This window comes from Mus caroli, unplaced genomic scaffold (genome assembly GCF_978045245.1).
Source record: "Mus caroli unplaced genomic scaffold, Mus_caroli_1 scaffold_4, whole genome shotgun sequence".
In the NCBI taxonomy this organism is placed as follows: domain Eukaryota; kingdom Metazoa; phylum Chordata; class Mammalia; order Rodentia; family Muridae; genus Mus; species Mus caroli.
This window is the reverse complement of record NW_028227259.1, coordinates 129,070,923-129,085,098: the sequence shown is the minus strand read 5'-3', so window position 1 is coordinate 129,085,098 and position 14,176 is coordinate 129,070,923.

Below are 14,176 nucleotides of genomic sequence, written 5' to 3'. Positions count from 1 at the left end.
CAACATACTGATTGTTTGCTCTGGGGGTGGGATCAGGAGGACCACAACAGCGTGCTGATGCCGGGGTAGCTCCAGGCTCAGTGAGAGATCCTGTCTTAAGAGAACAAGGAAGAGAGAGGAGAGTGTGATGCTGGGCATCCTCCTCTGGTCTCTGCATCTCTCTCTCTCTCTCTCTCTCTCTCTCTCTCTCTCTCTCTCTCTCTCTCTCTCTCCTTCACTCCTTCCCTCTCTCCTTTCAGGGATCAGAACCCTAAAGCAACAGAAAACCAATGAAGTATTTTAAGAATGTAAGGACTGGAGAGATGGCTCAGCAGTTAAGAGCACTGACTGCTCTTCCAGAGGCCCTGAGTTCAAATCCCAGCAACCACATGGTGGCTCACAACCATCTGTAATGAGATCTGACGCCCTCTTCTGGTGTGTCTGAAGACAGCGACAGTGGACTCACATACATAAAGTAAACAAATAAATCTTGGGGGCGGGCAGGAGAGACGGCTCAGCTGCTAAGAGTTCTTGCTGCTCTTCTGGAGGACCTGAGTTTCGTTCCCAGCACCCACGAATGATTCATAACCGCCTGTAACTCCAGCTCCTGACACCCTCTTCTAGCCCCTGCAGGTACTGCATTCATGTGGTGTGTACACCTACACACAGACATAGACATACATGTAAATTTTTTAAAAAATTAATTTTCTTTAAATTGAGATGGCTCGGTGAGTCAAGGCACCTCAAACCATTTGTTTGGCCTTTTGTTTGCTCTTAAGCAAGACACAAAAGGCCCAACATGGCTGGTCCAAAAGAGCTGGGGCCGTGCTTTCCGACAAGAAATGGATCTGTTAAAAAAGTGTCGTTGTGCCGGGCGTGGTGGTGCACACCTTTGATCCCAACACTCAGGAGGCAGAGGCAGGTGGATTTCTGAGATTGAGGCCAGCCTGGTCTACCAAGTGAGTTCCAGGACAACCAGGGCTATACAGAGAAACCCTGTCTTGAAACAAACAAACAAACAAAAATGTGTCGTGGCAATGCTGACCTTCACGGACAGTCCCTTTCGATGGTCTCTGCAAGCTCTGAGCAAGGTCACAGAAACAATCTCATGTTTCGGGGGATCAGAAAGGATAATGTATGGAAAAGTGCATTCGTGGGGTCTTATTACCCAGGGCTCAGCTACAGAGGGGATTCCTGTGTCATTAACCAACTGGATTCACATTTCTCACATAGGAGGCCAAGGTTTTTATTTTAAAAAGCATTTGGTTCCAAAGGTTTGTGAGCTATCCCGTTTCCCGGTGTTAATTTGTCCATTGTCTAGACAGCTGCAGAGTCAGACAGGATTATCTAGGGGAAGGAGTCGGTTTGTGACCCAGAACCCACCTTCGCAGCCAAAGTCATTTACATACTAATGGCCACTGCGGCAGCTGTCATAAGAAACCGGGTATAAAGCAAACCTCGAGTGTTTGTACTTTCTGACATTTGGCAGGGGCAGCTCCATTTTGCATTGCTAATGCACTCGGGAGACCTCCACACAGAAACACAGAGGAAAGAGGCGATGGCCGCCCACGCCTGGCAGTTGGGCGAGCTGGAGTAGCTCCAAGGTGTCAAAGAAAGCAAGCTGTAAGTTCTTAACAGGAAGTGTCATGTAAACCACTCATCAAGTCAGACAAAGGTGCCCCTTAGAGTCCGGTTTTAACACCCAATCCTTTCCAGCAACTCCTAAGATGGCGTGTAGCTTCTTTCATCCACACTACTGGCCCCAGAGCTCGCCCTCTTGATGGTCTGTCCCCCTGTGGGGCTTCTTGACAGAGGCACCACTCCTACGTACATTTGCTTCAACTACCATTTCCCTACAGTGGTTCCCCTAAAGCTGAGACCCTTTGATACAGTTCTTCATGTGTGGTGACCCCCAACCCATAATATTATTTTCATCGCTACCTCATGAATCATACTGTTATGAATTGAGACTCACGGGTTGAGGAACACTGGCCTAAGACAGAGTCCCTGAACTAAAGGACTTGCATCTGCCTACAGGCACAGGGACAAGGCCAGGAGTTGTCAGTGTCCTGTCACTGCCTTGCCCACAGCGACAGGATAAGGCTCAGACTCACCAGCCTGGCCTGGCGTTGTATACACACTGGGGAGAGGCTGTATAGGGACATGGGTCAGTTAGTCACTGCACAAACCCGAGGACCTGAGTTTGCCCCCCAGCACCCATGTAAGGAAGTTGGTGTGGTGATGCATGGTTTAAACCCAGCAGTGGAGATAACAGATCGTGGGGACTCACTGGCCAGCCTGGCCTAGCTGATGAGTTTCAGGTTCAGAGAGACCTTGCCACAAAAATAAGGTGGAAAATAATTGAGGAAGACATTCAACATTTACCTCTGGCCTACATACACACACACACACACACATACCACATATATATATATATATACATACACATACACACACACACACAAAATACACATACACATAAAAATACACACATGCATACACACATACACATGAACACACATATACATACAACATACACACATACACCACATACACACAGACAATACACATACATACACATGCACATACACATACCACACACACATATATACATATACACACACTACACACACATATACATACATACTTACACACATTACACACACATTTCACACACACACATACCACACACACACACCCCACACACATATACACAGGTACACCTCACAGAAAGAGAGAGAGAGAGAGAGAGAGCTTCAAGATGCATATATAACAAAGATATCACAACTGGCTATCAATGGAAATTACAGTGGCTGGTCTGGGGCAATTCCACAGCAATTTGAGAAAATAGTCACATTTAGATTTTTTACAAATTTCAACCAAATAGTGTAATCAAAGTTAAGAACATTTTAAGGATTTTTGTTTGAAGATCCTGTCTCAAAAACCAAAGAGATTCTTGGCACAGCTGACTGTGGCTCTGTCTCTTGGCAGGACCTGTGTGAAGGAGCCTATGCCAGCAACTTTAATCTCTATGAATCAGGTGAGAGAAAATTGTTCCAAGATACATGTGTGTGTGTGTGCATGTGTGTGTATGTGTGTGCATGTGTATGTGTATGTATGTTTGTTTGTGTGTGTATGTGTGTATATGTGGTATGTGTATGTGTGTACGTGTGTATGTGTGTATGTGTGTATATGTGTGTGTATGTGTGTGTATATGTTTGTTTGTGTGTGTATGTGTGTATATGTGGTATGTGTATGTGTGTACGTGTGTATGTGTGTATGTGTGTATATGTGTGTTTGTTTGTGTGTGTGTATGTGTGTGTATGTGTGTGTATATGTGTGTGTCTGTGTGTGTATGTGTGTGTATATGTGTGTGTATGTGTGTGTATGTGTGTGTGTATGTGTGTTTGTGTGTATGTGTATGTGTGTGTATATGTGTGTGTGTGTATGTGTGGTGTGTATATGTGTGTGTGTGTATTGTGTGTGTATATGTGTGTGTATGTGTGTCTGTGTCTGTGTATGTGTGTGTTGCTGGAATCAAACCCACACCTCATGCATGACAGACTGCTGCAGTGACACTGATATTCAGCCCTAATCCACAGCTGGTTTTATAATTTTCTCTGTGAGCATGCTTGTGTATGTACACAAAGGACAGACGATGGCTTGAGGTGTCTTCTACTATCGCCTCCACATTTCTCTTTCTCTCTCTCTCTCTCTCTCTCTCTCTCTCTCTCTCTTTCCTTTTCTCTCTCTCTCTCTCTCTAAGCGGGAGCTCACTGTTTCAGCTATACTGGTTGTCTGACTGCAAGCCCCAGGGATCCATCTGTCTCTGCCTCCCCGGGGCTGGGGTTCCAGCACACAGCACTGTGTCTGGCTTCTTATATAGGTGCTGGGGAATCGGGACTCAGGCCCTCAGGCTTACAGAAGGAGCACTTTACCCACAGAGCCCTCTCTCCTTAGCCTGTGAATTCACTGTTCTCTCCTTGGGAACTCGAGCATCTCTCTGATGTGTCTTATGGGCTCGTGGTGCTTCCGTCTGGTGGTATTGTCATTTGTACGTCCTGTCACCTTGGTAGAGGTGTTCATGGGAACAACACCCTTACTCTTTGGAGGGTGCCAACATCTTGTACTGCTTGGCTTTGGTCCCCTAACTGCATAGACTGGGCTGATTTTGTTGGCACCGTGCCATCCAAGGTCAGGAAGAATGCCCCCAGCCAGCTTGGCTTTCTTTCCCTTCTTTACAAAGGACCTTCGCTGTCTCAAGACAGATATGCAAACTCCACACCTTGAGATTTGTGAGGTGTCCGCAAGCACATGCACACACACATATACACACACACATATATACACACATAACACATGTGTGAACATTGCATACACTAGCAAGATTTTGCTGAAAGGACCCTGATATAGCTGTCTCTTGTGAGACTATGCCGGGGCCTAGCAAACACAGAAGTGGATGCTCACAGTCAGCTATTGGATGGGTCACAGGGCCCCCAGTGGAGGAGCTAGAGAAAGTATCCAAGGAGCTAAAGAGATCTGCAACCCTGTAGGTGCAACAACAATATGAACTAACCAGTACCCTGGAGCTCTTGACTCTAGCTGCATATGTATCAGAAGATGGCCTAGTCGGCCATCACTGGAAAGAGAGGCCCATTGGATATGCAAACTTTATATGCCCCAGTACAGGGGAACGCCAGGGCCAAAAAGTGGAAATGGGTGGGTAGGGGAGTTGGGGGGAGGGTATGGGGGACTTTTGGGATAGCATTGGAAATGTAATTGAGGAAAATACCTAATAAAAATATTAAAAAAACAAAAAACAAATAAAACAAACAAACAAAAAAAACCCCACATGTGTGAAATAGTGTGGTTTAATGGTTTTGTGGTATACATTTAACATTTTTTTTTTAGCAGAGGATCGGGGTAAAACAGAGTCTCTCTATGTAGCCCTGGCTGGCCTCAAACTCTCTCTGTAGACCAGGCTGGCTTAGAACTCACAGAGATCCATCTGGCTCTGCCTCCTGTTGGGATTAAAAGTATGAGCCACCACGCACGGCAGCGTTTCACTCTGACCTCATCAGTAACTTACTTTGTCATGATGGTGGCACAAAGCGGGGACAGGCTGACTATTCCACAATGATTTGTAGCTCACAGCCAACAGGCGCAGTCCTAGAACGAGACGCTTCCAACTGTCCATGGGGTACCTCTGTTCCCCAAAAGGCCACTGGGGGCTTTTCTAATGGGGCCTAAGCCAAGGGCATTTCCATGAGGCCTGAGCGCCCTGCTTGGAAGTTGTTCACCCTTCTGGGTAAAGCTGAGGTTGTGGGTTGTGGGGGTGGGGACCGCTCCGGCATTTCAGCTGACCTTCACGGGACTGCCAGACGTATGAGATCAGGGACATGACTCAACAGCATTCCTGGGGACAGCCCTTCATGAGGCCTCCAAGTACCCAGTAGAGCTCATTGATATCTGGGCCTGGCTGAGAAACATTCAGAGGGCGACCAGCTCTGAGCTGAGCATCAAATAAATGCCTGGCTCAAAGCTCTGACATGAGGAAAGTGTAACTTTAATTTTTTTTCAAACCTTACTTTTAATAATTTTTTTTAGATTTATTTATTATTATATGTAAGTACACTGTAGCTGTCTTCAGATGCTCCAGAAGAGGGAGTCAGATCTCATTATGGATGGTTGTGAGCCACCATATGGTTGCTGGGATTTGAATTCGGGAGAGCAGTCGGTATTCTTAACTGCTAATCCATCTCACCAGCCCTTAATGATGCTTCTAAAATGCTTTCCTTGTAGCCCACCACCCACCAGAGGTAGTGGGAAAGAAAGGATACAGGGGAAGTGGACCTGTTTAGAAAGGTTCTTTAGAGCAACTCCTATCTGTGTCGCCTGGAAATCTGCAGTTCACTTCACAGGTTAGCAGGCAGCGGCTCAATCCACTGGAAAACACTTCATGGTTACACCAGGAGAGTCCGGTCCAGTTAGCAACAGTGGTGATGTGACCTTACCAGAGACAGCCAGGCCTCAGCTCGAGTCAGCAGGAGGGACCAACAGGAACACCAGAAGTTCTCTGCTGTGCCTCCTCCCTCAGGGAAGCGAAGATGTGAGACCCACAAGCATTGCACAGCTCGCTGTACCAGCAAGCCCAGCTCTGTCTGTCTCTCTGTGGAGTCCTAGTTATACCCTCCAAACATCACGCGTCCTCCACGGGTCTTGCCTCAGCACGTGCATCCAATCAGCCTGAGTCCACAGAAGCTGCAAGAAACCGCAGAACACCACCAGACGTTTTTTGGTGCATTTCTCTCTATGGAGTCCCAACAAATGCAGCTCAACTACCACGTGTTTTAAGCGAAGAATCCTTCACCACGTGTCCTTTCACGTGCTTGCTGTAGCAGAACATCCTCTCTCCTGGGTCTGCTTCAGCAAAACCATCCTTCACGAGTCTACCTGAGCCTCTCACACCTGTATTCACTTTAACGAAATGTTCCTTCACGTGTTTGCCCCAGCAGCACACCATCCAACCGACTTTGCAAAGCACCCTCAAGTTTCCGCTTCAGGAAAGGGCTGTGGTGTTGGGGATGTGTGACGGAAGAGCAACGAGCCTAGTGCTGCAGGGAAACATGGGTCCCCATAATGGGACTGTGCACCACCAGGAGCCTTCTGGAGGCATTAGTCTTGGAGGATAGTGACTGATGTAAATTGGGAGGGGCTCGGGTAGATGTGTTCCTCATGGTGACTGCAACAGAGACTGGAGCGGACCAACCTGTGCCTCTGTCCAGCCTGAATCCCAGGATGGTTCCTAACTAGTCATCAAATGTGACATATCCCTTCTGCTAGCATGGCCTATTGAGGCTCACCAGTATCCTTTAAGGCACTGAACCCCAGATGGCCCTGGGCAGGCGTTGGACATTTCTTGGTTTAGTAAATGAAGAGAAAGACACCCAGACAGAACAAAGGAACTGTTCAAGGTCACACCGATTTGGTGACACATTTAGGTCTGGCTTGGTGCCAGGAAGAACAAGAACATGAGCCCACTGCTGGTGTGTAAACCTGCTGAGTAGTCAAAATTTAAAGAGTTAGAAGAGATGAGATTAGATTATTTTGCTTTTATTTATTACTGTGTATGTGTGTTGGGGGAGTATAGGCACATGCATAGAGGTCAGAGAGCTCTATGGGGAGTAACTACGGGGAGTTGATTCTCTCTCTCCACCACCCCCCCTCGGCCCCGTGGGTTATGGGGATGGAGTCTTCAGGCTTTCACGACAAACACTTTTTTAAACACTGAGCCACCTCGATGGAGCTAGGTTCAGTTCAGAAATCGGTGTCTGGGGCCAGCCTATCAAAACCATGCTGAATCAACAAGACAAATTATTAATGGGGTTGTCTACAGCCTTAGCATTTCCCGAGTCTAAAACCTGTATGCATTTCACACCTATGACCCATCTCAACTGCCCTCCAGCTTCACAAGGCTGCCAGTGGCCAGAGTGGACAGCTCAGCAGTTACATGTCAGACTCTCAGGTGTGAATGTCGGCAAATACGTGTGTGGGGACAAGAGGAAGACACTGGGTGTCCCTCTATCACACTCTGTCTTATTCCCTTGAGACAGGGTCTCTAACTGAACTTGGAGCCAGGCTGGTGGCCAGCTAGACCCAACCGACATCCTGCCCTCACCTCCCGTGGCACGGACATTATGGGCAAACTCAGCTTTTAACATGGATGCTGGGGATTTGAACTCAGGTCCTCATTGTATAACAAGTATGCTTACCCCTTGAGCCATCTCCCCAGGGCCTCCACCCTAAATGGAATTGCAAGGCTGGAACTTGAATCTGAGAGCTGAGGGAAGCAGCCAATTCCTGTTGCAGGCTGAGTACAAACAAAGGCTCCCTGATATGGAGACCCAAGGCAAGTCAGTCATCCACCAACAAACCTCCAGCTGTACTGACCCCGAAACTTCCTATGAACCCTAAACAATGGAGAAGCAGCTTGCTTCTCTCCCCATGGACTGTCCCCCTCAGTCCCCAAGCCTTCCCAGCTACTGTAGGCTCAAGGCCGATACTGTGTTGTTTTTTTTTTTTAAAGATTTATTATTTTATGTATATGTTGCTGTCTTGAGACAGAAGAGGGCATCAGATCCCCATTACAGATGGTTGTGAGCCACCATGTGGTTGCTGGGAATTGAACTCAGGACCTCTGGAAGAGCAGTCAGTGCTCTTAACTGCTGAGCCATCTCTCCAAGCCCTCTGTGTGTTCTTTGTTCCCAACGTTTATCCTCCAGATGCTCTGGTTCCCAGGTGCAGCAGACGCGTTCAGTGGCCCCCTGATTCTCTTCTGCATGGGTTCACCACAGCACCACCCTGGCAGGCAACCTGCTGTGCTCCCACGAGCTGCACACATCCCCCGTGAGCTCTCAGAGTCTCGTTCCTTACTGTCCCCGCCCTAACTAGGGTGCTCTTGCAAAGCTATGCTCCTCACAAAGGTCAGCCTTCGCCAAGGCTGCCCCACACCCAAGACATCTTCAGGCTGCTGAGCGCTGTCCTCCTCAGCAGGCCTGTCCTCCCTTCTTACAGACATTCTGTGTGGGAGGAAAAAGAAACCCTTAAGTCCATTCACCCCTCAGCAGAAGAGTCTGGAAGGTTCGAGATGTGATATTCTGGGTCCTCCTCCTCCTCCTCATTGCCTGGTGGTTCAGAAGCTTCCCCCGCTCCGTGTGGATGGACAACATGCTGTTCTCTCCCTCATCTCTGGTAAGATGCTGGCAGTGACAGGAGAGCCACCATCATCACTCTGGTCACCATCACCATTCTTAATGCCGTCACCACCATCAGCATCATCCATGAACATCCCCAGCATCACCAGCATCAGCACCACCATCAGCATCATCACCGCCCCCACTCCCCATCATCATCTCCCATGAACATCTCCATCATCGCCATCACCACCATCCCAATCATCATCACCGTCATCGTGGCCATTCCCATCTCCACAAATGTTACTTTACACCGTGTAACTGCTCTAAGTGAACAGAACCCAGAGCTGACAGAGCTCCTTTTCAGGTCTCCCACTGTGGATCCTCTGACTAATTCCCTATGCTCCACTCCAAGGCAAAGGCCACAGTTTGGAGATTAATGCTCTAGAAACTGAACTTCCACTCATGAGGTGTCTCTTGGGACTCACTGCGCCGCCTGCTTCTCGCCAGCTGTGGAGGGGATTCATCCACCTCCCCGTGTCTGCAACATCACTCGTCATTCAGGGGCGGCTCCTGCTCAATCTGCTCTGATCTGCTCCACAAGCTGTGCATAAACCCTTGGGTATTGCCTGTCACCTTCCCCAACCCTGACAGGCCAGCCCCACTTAACCACGCTCCTTCCAAAAGGCCGATTTGAGTGAAGACAGCCAGTAGGAGGCCCCTGCTCCGTGGATGGCCCTGTGTGGACTGGGAGGAAATTCATCGGAGCATTCGGTATGAGTGGCTTTCTTGCTAAATCTGGGCCCGGGTCTCTGGACTCCAGCCTCTGTCTTAGTACACGAAAATGAGCAAGACCAAACAAGATAGTGTGTGAGGGCCTCAGCTTCCCTTCCTACACACACACACACACACACACACACACACACACACACACACACGAAGGCGGGCTTGGGCCAATGACACACAATGAGGGTACGGAGAGAAGGTTCCCTTCCAAGGAGAGTATAAACACTGGGCTCTAAATCTCCAAGCAGGTTAGAAAGCTGCAGATGCTCTCAGCCGACATAAAGGGGACAGCCCGGTGACAGGTGGAGGCACAGCTCCATTTCCCTGGGCCGGTTCCCTGGTTCTGATGTCACCATGTTTCTGTTTTACTTCTGTGTGTGTGTTCCAGTGTTTTGAGGTGTGTGTGCATGTCTGTGGGTGTGTGTCTGTGTGTGTGTGTGAGTGTTCCAGTGTGTTAAGGTGTGCATGCATGTCGTGTGTCTGTGTGTGTGTCCCAGTGTATTGAGGTGTGTGTGCATGTCTGTGGGTGTATGTATCGCTGTGTGTGTCTGTGCTTGTGTATGTGTGTGTGAGTGTGTGTGTTCCAGTGTGCTGAGGTATGCATGCATGTCATGTGTCTGTGTGTGTGTTCCAGTGTATTCAGGTGTGTGTGCATGTCTACAACAAACAAAGAAAACAAAACAGAAAACAAAATATGGGAGCCAGGTGGTGGCGGTGGCGGCAGCGGCGGCAGCGGCAACGGTGGCACGGTGGCGGCGGCGCACACCTTTAATCCCAGCACTTGGGAGGCAGAGGCAGGTGGAGCTCTGAGTTTGGCTTCCACATGTCTGTCCAGAGAGGGAAGAAGGGCAGTGGCAGGATGGATAAGCATCATTACATGTAAATGCTTGGGCTAAAGTCACATTTAATTATTTTGCGTGAGGGCTGTGTGTAAGTCATGGCTCATGTGTGGAGGTTGGTTCTTTCCCTCTTACCGTTCCAGCATTTGAACTCGAGTCCTCAGACTTAGCAGCAAGCCCTTTTACCCACGGAGCCATCTTGCTGTAAATTCTTCCTGGCAACTCCCAGAGTGGGGCCCAGTTCAGGGTGCAGATGCGGGGTCACGTGCTAGGGGAGATTGTCCTTGCTCAGGCTGGGGTCCCCAGGTTCCCACCCACATGGCCCAGTGCCACCGGGTTGGTCCTTTGTCTTCTGGTCACTGAGCCTGCCACCAGCTGCCCTGTTCCAGCTGAGCCTCACACCCTGCCACCTGTACTTTCTTCATAGAAACTAGTTTCATTGAACTTAAAAGAGCCGGAGCTTTGGAGCGGTGGAAAATGTACTCTGAAAGCTCCAATTCTCATTAAAACAAACAAATAAGAGATTTAAACTTAAGGAGAGACAGATCTTTCCCCCTGACAATGTGGAACAAAAGAAGACAGCAGGAGCCAGCTTGAAGTTCAGATCGTACCCACAAGGCAAAGCGTGAATTAACCAATTAGAAAAGAAGAAGTACCTTTGACAGCTCTGAGTTTCCCCTGAAAATGTTTCCAACTGTGACCCTGGTTTGAGATGCAGCGCTGAGAGCTACAGGCCTGTTTATAAAGCTGACTTGAGCATACTGATGACCAGCACAGTGGTACCCTGAGGACTCAGGCAGGGGCTGCTAGTCATATCCAGAGGCCAAAGACCAAAAGGGAGTGTAGAGTTCTTATTCCAAGAGACCATGAGGTCACAGGATAGCTGTGGGGGGGCACTAGATGATAAGCTGCTGGAAGTCTCAGAAGCAAATAAACTGAGACTCTTAGGATGGAGCCCTCCTCCTCCCTCCCATCTCCTCAGTTTCTCACCCCCTACAGGGATCTGAGACAAAGATTAGGAAAAGAAGAGAAATAAATGCAGCAGAGATTCAAGCAGGGGGCAGGAAGGACTGCCAAGACCACAATCTACCAACATTGGGTACTCTAACAATGTGGCTCCGTGCCCAGTTATGTGTTCATTCCAAAGGGCTATGTGCCCCAGTCCCGGGATGCGGCATCCCCTTGACATCTTCTGCCTTGGCCTCCCCACTGCTGGGATTACAGATGTGTGGCTTCTGGGGACTCAGGTCCTCCTGCTTGTATGGGAGTCATGTTACCAATCAAGCCATCTCCCCAACCTCTTGATCTTTCTTTCCACAAGGTCTCCCTATATTTTTTGAGGATGCCCTGGAATTCGAAGTGTAGCCCAGGCTGGCCTTGATCCTCCCCGCTCACTCCCTCCCTGTGCTGGATTACAGATGGTTAGCCCACCTGGCTCCCCTGACTTTGAGGTTCAAGTTTTTCTTCAGAATATGTGATGCCGACTCTGAGGTTCCCAGCAAGCAATGCTGGAATGTTCCTGATACCTGCCAAGCCCTGGGATGGTCAGGATCCCCTCCCAAAGCCCTTGCCAAGCCGGCTGGAATGTCTGAATTGGCTTAAGAAAAGAATTCAAAAGCTGAACTTGCAAAGCCTGAGGCCAAAGGAAAGCAGAGGAATGGGGGGGAGGGAGGGAGGGCCGCAGCACATAATGGGTTCCTGTTTGTTCCAGCAATGAAGGGGATGAAAGTGAGGGAACTCAGCAGCCCCCCCCCCCCCCCCCGTTCTTCCTCAGCTCTGTGATTGGTGGTGGTGGTGGTAGTGGTGGTGTGTGTGTGTGTGTGTATGTATGTATGTATGTATGTATGATGACAGTGGTCCAGGCTCCTCCACCCTCTACCCTCTGGACAATGCCTGCAACCTGCTACATAACTCTAAAGCACAGGGATCTCTCTAAAATGTCTTCCATCCTTCAGGATGGTTCCGGGTGGTCCTCAGGATGGAGGCCACATCTAGGACTTGTCTTCTGCTTTCTTGGACAAGAGATGGCATAAGCTGCGGTCCCAGGAGTTAGAAGCACAGAACCTGTATTGAATTAACTAGTGAATGTGAGGAGGAGAGCCCCCTGCCCCCTCCCTGTCCCCCTCCCTGCCCCTCTCTCCCTGCTCCCATTTGCCTGGAGTTTTCCTAGTTACCAGCAAACAATGTGAAAGCCCATGGGTACAGTTTCGGCTTATACTCGTGACCTGTCCTTATTACGTATGTAGGGCTATGGTTCAAAATACCTCCTAGGCTGCCAAGAGACTACCGTTATCTAGTATAAAGATGTCTGAAATGATTTTTTTTTTTTTTTTGGTTTTTCAAGACAGGGTTTCTCTGTATAGCCCTGGCTGTCCTGGAACTCACTTTGTAGACCAGGCTGGCCTCGAACTCAGAAATCCACCTGCCTCTGCCTCCCGAGTGCTGGGATTAAAAGCGTGCGCCACCACGCCCGGCCTGAAATGATTCTTAAAAAAAAAAAAAAAAAAAAAAAGTCAGTATCACACAGGGGAGGTGGCTCAGACAGCCACGTGCCTACCATGCAAGCATGAGAACCTGAGGTCACACTTCAGCCTGGTAAAGAGCCAGGCATGAAGCCAGACACAGTGGCAAATGCCTAGAATCCCAGGACTTGGGGGACAGAGGCAGGTGAATATCTGAGTTCGAGGCCAGCCTGATCTACCTAGAGAGTTTCAGGCCAGCCAGGGCTACACAGGGAAACTGCATCTCATACAAACCAACAGAAGACTCAGGCATGGTGGCCTTGTGGTCCCAGCATTGGAGAGGTGAGACAGGTGGATCCCTGGTGCCCACTGGCCAGCCAGGCTAGTGAATCAGCAGGTTTCAGAGCCCAGTGAGAGACCCAGTCTCAAAAAACCAAGCGGGACATCGAGGAAAGACACCCAAGGCCAAGGTTGATCAATCGCTGTGGGTCTGTGTCCTGGGAGAAGTGACGAGACCAAAAGACACTGTCCAGTCAGAACCAAGGGAAAGCTTCTGGGTTCTGATGAAGAGAGGAAGAGGAAGAGGAAGAGAGAAAGAGGAGGAAGAAGGAAGGAAGGATGGAGGAAGAGACGAGAGGTAAGATCCAGATGTGGTGAACATCTGGAGAACGCTGAATGACGTTAGGGGCTTAGAGACGCGCTTCTGAATGTGTGGATTTGTGGGAGAAAGGCATTGTCCAGTGGAGCTGAGTGCATAAGAAGCATCTAAGCATCTAAGGCTGGAGCAGGAGGCAGAGCTCAGAGATGGATCCTGAAGAGGACCCAGGTTCAATTCCCATTACCTGCATGGTGGCTCACAACTATCTGTAATTGCAGTTCCAGGAGATCTGATGCCCTCTTCTGGCCTTCTCGGGCACAAGGCATCTAATTGATACACAGACGTACAGATAGGCAAACCACCCACACATATAAAACAGTACATTTTTAATTAAAAACAAACAAACAGAAGCACCAAGAGCCGGAGAGATGGCTCAATGCTTAAAAACACTGACTGAGCTTACAGAGGATCCCGGGTTGATTCCCACATACTGCCTCCAAGCCTCTGAGGGCCCTGGCATGCATGTCATTCAGGTACATACATTCAGACAAACACTTGTACACATAAGATTAAAAATCAATAAAACAAAGAAGATGGAGGAGGAGGAGCAGGAGGAGAAAGAGGAGGAGGAGAAAGAAAGAGGAGGAGGAGGAAGAAGAGGAGGAGGAAGAGGAGGGGGAGGAGGAAGAGGAGGGGGAGGAGAAGAAGAGAGGCAGCAGCATTGTTTAGGCATGAAGGGGGCTGACTGATGGCTGCACAGTGCTTTCAAATGTCCGGGCTAATAGTGCACACACAGATGGCCAGGCCCTAGACAGGTCT